Source organism: Loxodonta africana, chromosome 1 (genome assembly GCF_030014295.1).
Source record: "Loxodonta africana isolate mLoxAfr1 chromosome 1, mLoxAfr1.hap2, whole genome shotgun sequence".
Classification (NCBI taxonomy): domain Eukaryota; kingdom Metazoa; phylum Chordata; class Mammalia; order Proboscidea; family Elephantidae; genus Loxodonta; species Loxodonta africana.
In genome coordinates this window covers 55,892,259-55,904,694 of record NC_087342.1, presented here as the reverse complement: position 1 = coordinate 55,904,694, position 12,436 = coordinate 55,892,259, and the positions used below count along the sequence as shown (strand labels likewise).

The following is a 12,436-nucleotide window of genomic DNA, read 5'->3' as shown; positions in this document are numbered from 1 at the left end:
GCTGGAATACCGCTGTGGGTGCCTTCCATTAGCAAGGCTTTTACTGGTTTTTCTTGGATCAGACCTCTTTTGTTATCTTCAGAATGAGGCATGCCTGCCGATTCCTCGTCATCCTGCATGCTGATTCTGGCCATGCCCATGCACCTTGGTGCCAAGAGTGAGAAATGGAGGCAAAAGGCTGGTCAAACAACGCTCAGCAAGCAGGGTGGCCAGTCCCTAGGTGCCACGTTTTTTAATTATTGTATTAGATGGACACATAAGTTTACCTTGACTTAATCAAACAGCTATAAAAGTTTCTACATACTTTCTCTCCATTTTTATGCTTATTTAGTCTCTCTCTCTCTCTCACACACACACAACAAAACCTGTTGCTATCAAGCCAATTCCAACTCTGGTAACCCAGTTTGCATCAGAGTAGAACTGAATGCATTCCCTAGGGGGTTCATGGCTATAACCTTTCAAAAGCAGATCACCAAGCCTTTCAGTCAGCAGCTGAGCACTTAACTGTTTCACCCAGGACTCCTTCATTGTATCACACAAACCAAAAACAAACAAACAAAAAGAACACCATACTGTTGGTGTTGAGTCAATTCCGACTTCTAGTGACCCTATAGGACAGAGTAGAACTGCCCTACAGGGTTTCCAAGGAGCAACTGGTGGATTCAAACTGCCAGCCTTTTGGTTAGCAGTGAGCTTTTAACTACTGGGCCACCAGGGCTCCATTGTATCACACACTAGTAATAAAATAGTTTGGGGGACCCCATTCTGAGTTGCTTTGCTCTACATCACTGGTGTCCAAATCGGGGTACTAAGACAATCCATTGGGGTACAGGAAGGAAATATCGGCACTTCCAGTTATAGTTTTGTCTCATCCTATTATAATTTCTATTTGCATGTGTATATGTGTGTGTGTGTATATATAAAATACATTTACTTTATTGTGGGAAAATATATACAACATAAAATTTGTCATTTTAACCCTCGGCAAAATTTTAAGACTGACAGGTCACCTCTGCTTCTTCCTCCCAGTACCCAAGAGAGTGTGAAGGGGCCAGCGCACTGTGGACAAAAGCTTTACCAAGTTGTGTGGCCGGTGGCCCTGCAAAAGGCTTTCTGAGGATGGAGAACGTAGGTACAAGTGGCACACGAGTCTTGGGTGCAAGCATTCCGGTGAAATGTTTAGCTGAGGTTTAACTCAGTGACGGAGCCAAGGGGTGGGCCACCGGCCTGGGTTCCCTCCATGTCCTGGAATAAATTCATTCCCAGTTCAGACTGATCTGGGCTGCTTATGTATGCAGTGGGTGCCTCTGAGACTGCTTGAAAGACTGTGAGCCGGGCTGAGCAAACAGCGGTCATCCCTATTGTCATAGCGACCCTGTCATATTATTCCAAAGAGGACATTCTCAGGAGCAGCCAGGGTCCTGAAGGGCTTTGCAGATGAGGATTCGATAATGGCTTTTCTCAGAGGAGCCCCTCCATCCGTTTACTGTATTTGGTCAACAAAACTGGGTTTCAGGCTTCAAAGGAAGGAGGAGGACAGGCTCAAACACACCAAGCACTGAGCTGTGTAAGCCCGGAATGGAAGGCTAATGTGGGGAGCAGATTTCTGATTTGCCGATTTCTGTAGCCAGAGGGCGATTCTGTGGCCCAGGACTGCTGGTATAAGAATAATAACTGGGGGGGGGGGGGGGGGGTGGGGAGCCACTGATGCCTCACAACTGATGCTGGCTCTTATGCCGGTGGTTCCTACTGGCCGAAAATGAGCTCTGCTAAAATGATGGCCTGTTTTGTGCAAAGTGGTCATAATGATATCCCAGCCAATATCTGAGCTCTTACCTACGCACTGGCACTGCTCTGAGCCCTTTGTGTGGGTTGTCTTCTTTAATCCACGCAGTACCTCTAAGGCGTTGTTGTTGTTGGGCGCCATTGAGTCAATTTCAACTCATAGTGACCCCGTGCTACACAGTAAGACGGCCCCTTAGGGTTTTCTTGGCTGTAATCTTTACAGGAGCAGATCGCCAGGTCTTCCTCCCTCAGAGCCACTGGGTGGGTTTGAACCGCCTATCTTTCGGTTAGCCGCCGATCACGTAACCGTTGTGCCACGAGGGCTCCTCAGCACTAAGGTAAAAACAACAAAAACTATTATTTCCCTCATTTTACAGACCGGGGAACAGAGACCCAAAGCAGTGGAGTAGTTGGACTCAGCGGCAGAGCAAGAATTGGAACCAGGCCCTCTGATTCCAAAACCCATGCACTTGAACTTCTCCATGCCACTCCCTAAGTAAAGACTTTACCTGAGTTTCTCACTGCAAATAATGTCAATGAACGGATTGTAGGAAGTATCATCTCAACTGATTGAAGGGAAGAAAATATTGAGGTGCTGTTTTACACTGAAGGAGCTCTGGTGGTGCAGTGGTTAAAGTGCTCGGCTGCAAACTGAAAGGTCAGTGGTTCAAACTCACCAGCCACAATGCAGAAGAAAGATGTGACAGTCTGCTTCTGTAAAGATTTACAGCCTTGGAAACTTTATGGGGTGGTTCTACTCTGTCCTACAGGAGCGCTATGAGTTGGAATCAGCTCTACAACAGTGGGTTTGGTTTGGGTATTTTCACACTGAGGCATTGTTGGTGCGATGATAGAATTTTCGCCTTCCACACAGAAGACCCCCGTTCGATCCCAGCCAATGTACCTCATGTGCAGCCACCACCCATCTGTCTGTGGTGGCTTGTGTGTTGCTCGATGCTTAACAGGTTTCAGCGGAGCTAGCAGACTAAGACGGAGTAGGAAGAAAGGTCTGGCAATCTACTGAAAGTCAGCTGATGAAAGCCCTATGGATCACAGCAATCTGATCCAGACCTGAAGATGGGGATGGCTCAGGACCTGGCAGCATTTCCTTCTGTTGTGCATGGGGTTGCCATAAGTCAACAACAACATTTGTACACCATGCCTGGTTCCTCTCACAGGCTGGGATGAAGACCTTTGTCTACCTTTGCCTGTGGGTCTAACCGAGTACGTTTGCATGGGGACAGGAGGCCCTCAGGTGAAACTCTGTAACTTCTTCAGAGGGAAACAGGCTGCAAATTTAAATTGGATGGTAATGGACAGCTGATGTCTTTGCTGGTCCTCACTTGGTAGTGACGGAGGCAGGCCCAACAACAGCGGGTTTAATTTAGTCAGTGCTTGGAGCCAACTGTTCACAGCTGGCTTCTCTGTTCTTCTCTGTTCCCAGGCGGCCCTTTGCCTGCAACCTCTCACCTTTCACTTTTCCTCCCTTCTGGTTTGTTCCATGAAGCAGCACTGCACTCTCACAGATCTGCATACGTGGTTGGCTGTCGGCAGAGCCCTCGGCTCTTCTGGTGAGAACTGAAGGCTATACCACACAATCATGAGGAGATCCTTGTTCCCAGTGTCTCCTTGAGGTTGTGTTCTGCTTTGTTGTGTGAGTAATTATAGGGTCGCTATGAGTCGTGACCAACTCGACGGCAGTGTGCTTTTTGGAGGGGTATGAGTCGGAATTGACTGAAAGCAACCGGTTTTGGTTTGGATAGTTGCTTGAGGCGGAAGATGAGGAGTGAGGTTATGGGAGTAGGTGAGGGTTTGACTCCTTCTTCCTTCTTTCTCTCTTTTTCTTCTTAGATCCAGACTGGACATACATTATTAAACTCTGTGAGTTCTGTGATTCTAAGCTATCAGATTTCCCTCCACTTTCCTCCTGCAGGCATATTAGGTATTTAAAGCCCTTTGACTTTCATAGGTGTGGTCAGGACATAGGAAGCCTGGGTGGAGGCTTCCTTCTTGAAAGGTCAGGTAACTCATCCACACACCAGGCCTGGCCAGTTACAGGCACTGTTAAAGCCAGGGCCCTGAGCAGACAGAGCACCATTCCACGAGCACTTGCTCCCTTATCTCAATTCAGGCCGTCTCTCCGTAGTGCCAAGGAAAACATTTTAAATGGCTTGGGGCTCAGGGCTGCATTTCCACGTTACCTACCTTCCTGATGTCGGGTACCTTGGATGTTGGCCTTGGATGTTCACCCTGCCTTCAGAATCCTGCCGTGCTAAAAAAGCTAGAAATCTGTATCAGTTCAGAAATTGAGCAGCTTCTGTTCCATTTTGGTTTCTTTGAATTGAAATAATGGAATCCTCCTTATTAAAGACAGTATGCGGTATACTCCTTTTAAAGTGATTTCTGCCTATAAGTCTATCATCGTCCTAGCAGTGTGTGCACATAAAGAGGTAACTGGAATTGTCATTAGCTGCTGTTGAGTTTGCTCCTGCTGATGGCAACCCCCTGTACAACAGGACGAAATGTTGCCCAGTTCTGTATGGTTTCCATGACCATTGTTCAATGCACGTGTCCATAGCAGCCACTGTGTATTTTGAGTGCCTTCCAACCTAGGGGGTTCATCATCTTCCAACACTGTATCAAACAGTATTCTGTTGTGATTCATAGGGTTTTCATTGGCTTATATTCAGACATAGATTGCCAGGCCTTTCCTCCTAGTCTGTCGTAGTCCAGAAGCTCAGCTTAAACATGGGTGGCCCTGCTAGTATTTGAAATACCAGTGGTATAGCTTTCAGCATCATAGCAACACTGCAGGCCGCCATAGTACAACAAACTGACAGATGGGCAGTGGAACTGGAATTGCACTCACCTAATGTTTTTTAATTTAATGGGAAACCCTGGTGGCATAGTGATTAGGAGCTACGGCTGCTAGCGAAAACTTCAATAGTTCAAATCCACCAGGCGCTCCTTGGAAACTCTATGGGGTAGTTCTACTCTGCCCTACAGGATTGCTATGTCAGAATTGGCTTGATGGCAGTGGGTTAAAAAAAAAAAAAATTTTTTTTTTTTTTTTTTTACTTGATTGGTGGTGGGATTTGGGTGCTCGTTTTATTTTCTTCAGATTTTTCTTGGTTTTAATTTCTACCTGTGTGCGTGTGTGTATACAAAATCTATAAAATACACTTATTTTTTTGTGGTAAAATATACGCAACATAAAATTTGCCATTTTAACCCTAAGCGAAATTTTAAGATTTGACAGGTCACCTCTGCTGCTTCCTCCCGCTTCCCAAGAGAGCGTGAAAGGGTCATTTCTCTAGAGCCAGTAAAGTCATTTCAAAGTTGCTGTCGACCAGATGAGGTCCGTGAAAGCACTGAGGATACTGAGTACCAGGACTGTGCTAGGCAGGCATCAGATTCTCTCTTGTTCTTAAATCTTTTGTTTGCTTGTGGCCGGATTTCATTTCAACCCACTGGCCTATTTTCCTCCAGGTTGCGAGCTGTTCGTCTGAGCTACTTTCCACGGTGCTTTATCTTTTCTTCTTGCCAGTCTCAAGGGAGGGGGGGTCCTCCCTGGGGAATACACATTTTTACTGGAAGGGCAGCCACCTTGGGCAGTGAGAAAAACACCTGGTGGCCCACAAGTACCGTCGTTTTTAAGAAAAATTTGCCAATCATCCAACTTTCACTTCAGACATCAGGGGCCAGGGAGGAGCAAGGAGAAGTTCTTGCCTTGCTGCCTAAAATAAGGCGCTTGCCACATTGTGTGGAAAATTTAATTAGGCTAAGCAAGACAGCTGGAATTGGGTCCTGCCCTAAGGAGGAAAGGAAATTAACCTGTGCCTGCTGCAGCCAGCCCAAGTTCATGTGCAATTATGTGAGGCTCAAAGAGGCTTTTTTCCTGAGCTGGAGAAAGATGTTAGTTCAGAAACACTCCACGTGGACGAAGCATGGTGTTCAGCTGGTTGCCGCCACTCTCTTTCTCTGCTGCGCTTGGTAGGGACCCAGGGAACCAAGGCTCACTTCTCACATACCTTCTCCAGATCACTGTTTTTCTGGGAGCAAAGCCAAGGGCTCCTGTCCTTCGGAAGCTGACCCAAGAAGCAGTATTCCTCGAACTTGTGCTCTTTGGTTGGGCAATCCGGAAGGGTTGGTGGGGTGAGTATGGGAGGCGGGAAGCTGAGTTGGAGCCACCCTATTTATTTCATCACCGTCTACATTAAACAAAGGGTTTGTGTTTGTAGTTCTGTCCTGATGAAATCCAGTAACTAAGGAATAGCCAGCTCACTTAGTCCTGTTGTAATAGCTGATCCTCTGTGCCCCGTTTGAGCTGCATTTTTCCTTGTTTGCTACATGCAGAACCTCATAGCTGGGCAGAAGGTATTTACACAAAAACCTAACCCCTGCTTTGAAGAAGGTTTTGATTCTAAGATAAGCCCTTCCAACATGGCCACCATGGACAATTTTCTCAGCCATTGTAGCATTTGTGTCTCAAAGACACTTCAAAGAGACATGATAAAGGGCTTTGCTTTTAAGGTGATTCTTTATTTCAAGCCCCTGAGCCAGTCTGGTCAGGAAGTGCTGCTCTGTGTCCCGCACTGAGTAGGTGGCACACGGAGGGGGTTGAAGACTACAGAAGGTGACAGGGAACATGCAGACCCTGCAGCCCAGGAATCTACAGTCTAGTTAGGGGTGTAGCAGTCTTCATCAGTAAGAGAGGAAGAGCAGGAGGCTGGCCCTCCAGAGTGGAAGTCAAAAGTGGGGTGACCTATTATCATCAACAAATAAATCCTATGCAAATAAACCCTGTGCCAGTCCATCTTACCGAGGTGGCCTGACAGTCTACCTCCGAAAAAGTCAGCCAGTTAAAACCCTGTGCAGCACAAAGGTTCGATCCAGTCAGTCACGGGGATGACACAGGACCGGGCAGCATCTCGTTCCGTTGTACGTGGGGTGCCCCTGAGTTGGGGCCGACTCAATGGCAGCTAACAGCCACCACCAGCACAAGCAGGAATGAAGGAGCCCTTTCCTGGAAGCCATGGTTCCCTGGACGCAGGGAGCGCTCACCAGCTTTAGATACCATCCCCTGCAAAGGGCTTCAGGTGGGGCCCGGGAGGAGGGCTCCTAGAGAGAGCTCTTATGTAACACGGTAAACAAAGAGCAAATGGGTGTTTCATTTTCCATTAGCCAGAGAGGCATTTTATTTCCACTAGAAATGGAAGCAGACGTGAAAGCAATTAGTGTTAGTGGGTGTTCAGTGACATCCCTGGAGCCAGCAAAATCCCAGGGCCAGATGTCCGTACTTTACTGGTTCCTTGTTCAGAGAACATTCGCAGGATATTTCCACCACTGCCTGTTCCTGCCTTCTACCAAAAAGACCCAAAATATCACCACTGGGAGAGCATAATATTCCCCAAATGCAGAGGCCGAAGTCCTATTCTTTGGAGATAGAGAAGACGGCCTCAGAAGCTGGTGAAGGGGGGATCGGGATGGCAGGAAAAATCCTTGCCAGTATCTGCAGACTCATCCTGGCCCCGGATCCTTCAGGCCCTTGATGGGTTGGGGTCAGGGACTGAGCAGGGATAAATACTAAGAATGGTGATCTTTTTTCCACCCCATGCTCTGTTCATCTTTGCCACTTTTCTTCAATCTTGCCCTATCCTACCCTGCATACTTTTAGTAGGAAAGGTAGAGGAACCCCTGGGTGGTATGAACAGTTAGGCGCTTGGCTGCTAACAGGAAGGTCGCAGGTTTGAGTCCACCCAGAGGTGCCTCAGAAGAAAGGCCTGAAAAATCAGCCATTGAAAGCTCTATGGAACACAGTTCTACTCTGACCTCCATGGTGTCACCATGAGTTGGAGTCTGCTTGATGGCAATTGGTGGTGTTTTTTTTTCAGGAAAGATGGAAGTAGAAACAGCAGCAGAAATAGAAGTTCTAAATACCCTCTCCCCTCTCCTGTGCTGGATAAGGTTGTCTAAGTCTCACCCCGTCTCAAGCTCCACCGTGACCACTGTCACCACTTCTACCACCAAAAGCTCGGGAATCTGCCACATAAATATTTTCTAATGTAGGTTTTTTTTTTTTCCTTTGTATCACATCACCTCTTCCTTCAAGGTCTTATATTGATGGTCCCTATCTGCACTGTCCAGGACTGTGGCAGGAAAAAAAAACAGTCTCAAGCCAAGGTATTTAAAAAGCCATGCTCGTGGTCTCATTTGATCCTCATTAGAGTCTTGTGAAAAGCAGGAAGCTTGGGCAAGTCCCTCATTGTTGCCGGCTGCCTGCAGTTTTCCTCAATTCTAGGAAGGGGCTGGCTTAGACGACTGTTTGATGAGCTCGCGACTTTGTAACTTCCAAGTACAAGAAACAGCCAAGCCTGAATCAAACTCTTACCCTTGGGACCCCTGAAATGGTTCCTTGTTTTGGAACATCTGGCAAAGTCTTTGCTAGTCGTTTTCTATATACATTTCAAAATGTTGTTGTTGTTGTTAGAAGCCATCGAGTCGGTTCCGACTCATAGTGACCCTATGCACAACAGAACGAAACACTGCCCGGTCCTGAGACATCCTCAACAATCGTTATGCTTGAGCTCATTGTTTTATTTATTCATCATGGGAATTAATTCTAGTCTTAAAATTAAACTTTGATTTCAAAGTATAGTTTTTTCTTAAAAAAAATTGGAAACATGGAAGATGAGAATGGTCACACAACTTGAAGAATGTAATCAGTGTCACTGAATTGTCCATGTAGGAATTGTTGAACTGATGTATGTTCTGTTGTGTATATTTTTAACAACAAAAATAAAATAAATTATTAAAAAAAGAAATCCTAAAAAAAAAAAAAGGAAATGTTTTGCTGTTCATGTTTCATCCATATCTCCCCACCTTTTTTTCTGCAAAAAAAAAAAAGGTTTTAGCAGCTTTATTAAGATATCGTTTACGTACCATACAATTCACCCTTTTGAAGTGTACCTGTTAAAAAAACCAGACCCGATTCGGACTCAGAGTGACCCTATAGGACACAGTAGAAATGCCCCATAGGATTTCCAAGGAACGGCTGGTGGATTCAAACTGCTAACCTTTTGGTTAGCAGCCAAACTCTTAACCACTGCACCACCAGGGCTCCTTAAAGTGTACAATTCAATGGTTTTCATGTATTCACAGAGTTGCACATCATAACTACAATCAATTTTAGAACACTTTCACTATCCCCAAAAGAAACCCCATACCCGTTAGCAGTTGTTTCTCATTTCTCCCAACACCATTCCCCTAAGCCCTAAAAAAAAAACAAAAACAGTTGCCTCCAAGTCAATTCCAGCTCTTGGCAGCCCCATGTGTTACACAGTAGAACTGTGCTCCATAGGGTTTTCAAGGCTGTGACATTTCAGTCCAGTGCTTAACTGCTTGCTCCACCCAGGGACTTTCCCCCCCGGCCCTAGGCAATCTACTTTCTGTAGATTTGCCCATTCTGAACCTTCATATGAATGGAATCATGAAATATCTGGCTTTTTATAACTGACTTCTTTCTCTTAGCATAACGTTTCCAAGGCCCGTCCATGTTGTAGCATGTATCAGTACTCTGTTCCTTCTTATTGTCCAGTAATGTTCTACTGTATGGATCTAGCACGTTTGGTTTATCCATTCCCCAGTGGATGGACACTGGAGTTGTTTCTTTTTTTTTGACTATTATAAGTAATGCTGCTATGAACACTCATGTACAAACTTTCGTGTGAACATATGTTTTCATTTCTCTTGGGTATACGTCTAGGAGTAGAACTCTAGGGCATAGGATAACTCTATGTTTAACATTTTGAGGAAGTGCCAGACTTTTCCACAGTGGCTGCATCATTTTACATTCCCTCCAGTGGTGTATGAAGTTTCCAATTTCTCCATACCTTTGCCGACACTTGTTACTTTCTGTCTTCTTTATTCTAGCCTTCCTAGTCAAATGATAGCTCATTATGGTTTCGGTTTGCATATCCTGGATGGCTAAGGATACTTAGAATCTTCTCATGTGCTTGTTGGCCATTGGTATATCCTCCTTGGAGAAATGTCTATTCAAATTCATTGCCCAGTTTTTAAGTTGGGTTATTTGCCTTTTTATTATTGACTTGTAGAAGTCCTTTACATATTCTGAATACAAGTCCCTCATCAAATATATGATTTGCAAATATTTTCTCCCATTCTATGGGTTTTGTTTTCGCATTCTTTTTTTTTTTTAATTTTTATTGTGCTTTAAGTGAAAGTTTACAAATTGAGTCAGTCTCTCATAAAAATTTATATACACCTTACTATATACTCCTAATTGCTCTCCCCCTAATGAGACACCACACTCCTTCCCTCTACTCTCTCTTTTCGTGTCCATATGGCCAGCTTCTGACCCTCTCTGCCCTCTCATCTCCCCTCCAGACAGGAGATGCCAAGATAGTCTCATGTGTCTACTTGATCCAAGAAGCTCACTCTTCACCACTATCATTTTCTATCCCATAGTCCAGTCCAATCCCTGTCTGAAGAGTTGGCTTTGGGAATGGTTCCTGTCTTGGGCTAACAGAAGGTCTGGGGACCATGACCTCCAGGTCCTTCTAGTCTCAGTCAGACCATTAAGTCTGGTCTCTTTATGAGAATATGGGGTCTGCATCTTACTGCTGTCCTGCTCCCTCAGGGGTTCTCTGTTGTGTTCCCTATCAGGGCAGTCATCGGTTGTAGCCAGGCACCACCTAGGTCTTCTGGTCTCAGGCTGATGTAGTCTCTCGTTTATGTGGTCCTTTCTGTCTCTTGGGCTTATAATTACTTTGTGTCTTTGGTGTTTTTCATTATCTTTTGCTCCAGATGGATTGAGACCAATTGATGCATCTTAGATGCCGCTTGCTAGCTGGCGTTTAAGACCCCAGACGCCACTCTCTGAAGTGACGTGCAGAAAGTTTTCTTAATAGATTTTATTATGCCAATTGACTTAGATGTCCCCTGAAACCAGGGTCCCCAAAACCCCGCCCTTGCTACGCTGGCCTTCGAGGTGTTCACTTTATTCAGGAAACTTCTTTGCTTTTAGTTGAGTCCAGTTGTGCTGACCTCGCCTGTATTGTGTTGTCTTTCCCTTCACCTAAAATAACTCTTATCTATTATCTAAGTAGTGTTTTCACATTCTTGATGGTATCTTCTGGAGCAAAAAAGGTTTTAATTTTGTTGAACTCCAGTTTATCTGTTTTTCGTTTTTGTCCCTTGTGCTTTTAGGGTCATATCTAAGAAGGCTTTGCCTAACTCAAAGCCACAAAGATTTACTCCTGTCTTTTCTACCAAGAGTTCAATAGTGTTAGGCTCTTACACTTAGGACTTGTGATACATTTGAGCTAATTTTTGTGTATGGTATGCGTAAGGGTCCACCTTCATTCTTTTGCATGTGGATATCCAAATTGTTCCAGAACTATTTGTTGAAAAATAATTTTTTTATTCTTTCCCTATTGAATTGTCATAGTACGCTTGTTAAAAATCAATTGGCTGTAAGTGTGAGGGTTTATTTCTGGGTTCTCCGTTCTATTCCATTAATCTATATGTCTGTCCTTATACCAGTACTACACTGCTGTGATTACTGCAGCTTTGTAGTAAATTTTGAAATAGGAAAGTATGAGTTCTCCTACTTTGCTTTCCTTTTTCAAGATTGTTTTTGGCTATTCTGGACCCTCGTATTACATATGAATTTTAGGATTATTTGTCATTTCCTGTAAAAAAAAAAAAAGAAAGAAAGCCTGGCTGGATTTTGATAGAGACTGCATTGAATCTGTAGATCAATTCAGGGAGTATCGTAATTTTTAAAAGGAGTAACCTCCTGATACACTGCAGGGAGAATAAGATTCCGTTCCTTTATCTCTTCCGCTTTAGAGGAGGGTGGAAGCTCTAGAATGGACACAGTACAGGGAATTACAATATTAAGTCTTCTGATCCATGGACATGGGATATCTTTCCATTCCTTTAGATCTTCTTTAATGTCTTTCAATATTTTTTAGTTTTCAGAGTACAATTTTTACTCTTCTTAAATTTATTTCTAAGTATTTTACTGATTAGACTCTATTGTAAATGGAACTATCTTCTTAATTTCTTTTTGTTTAGTTAATTTTTCCACAAAATTTTCAAGCAAATAATGTCACCAAACCCCTTGCCGTCCAGCCGATTCCGACTCACAGCAACCCTATATACAGGACAGAGTAGAACTGCCCCATAAGGTTTCTATAGCTGTAAATCTTTATGGGAGCAGACTCCTGCATCCCTCACCCGCAGAGCAGCTGGTAGGTTCCAATAGCCAACCTTTCAGTTAGCAGCTGAGCGCTTAACCACTGTGCCATCAGTGCTCCTTAAATAATGTCATCCATCCATAAATACTTTAAATGCTACCGTGACATTCCACGTATAAATACATAACCAAGCATCTCTAATTGATAAGGACTAAAAAAAAAAAAAAAAAGATCACCATGTCACTATTGGACCCATAAGAATGAACAAGAATTCCCCAAATCACCCAGTGCACAGCGTGGATTCAGGTTTTCTTTATCATCTCTAGAATTTCTCTTACAGTTGGCATTCTCGAATCAGGATCTGAACAATCCCACACCTTACCACTGGCTGTTATGTCTTTCCAGTCTTCTCCATAGTCTATAATGTC

At 44.3% G+C, this 12,436-nt stretch overlaps 1 protein-coding gene across 1 annotated transcript in view; it reads left to right on the top strand.

Moving 5' to 3' along the window:
• The window catches only part of GFOD1 (Gfo/Idh/MocA-like oxidoreductase domain containing 1), a 150,198-nt gene that overhangs the window by 95,345 nt on the left and 42,417 nt on the right, over positions 1-12,436 (top strand). The window lies entirely within an intron of this gene.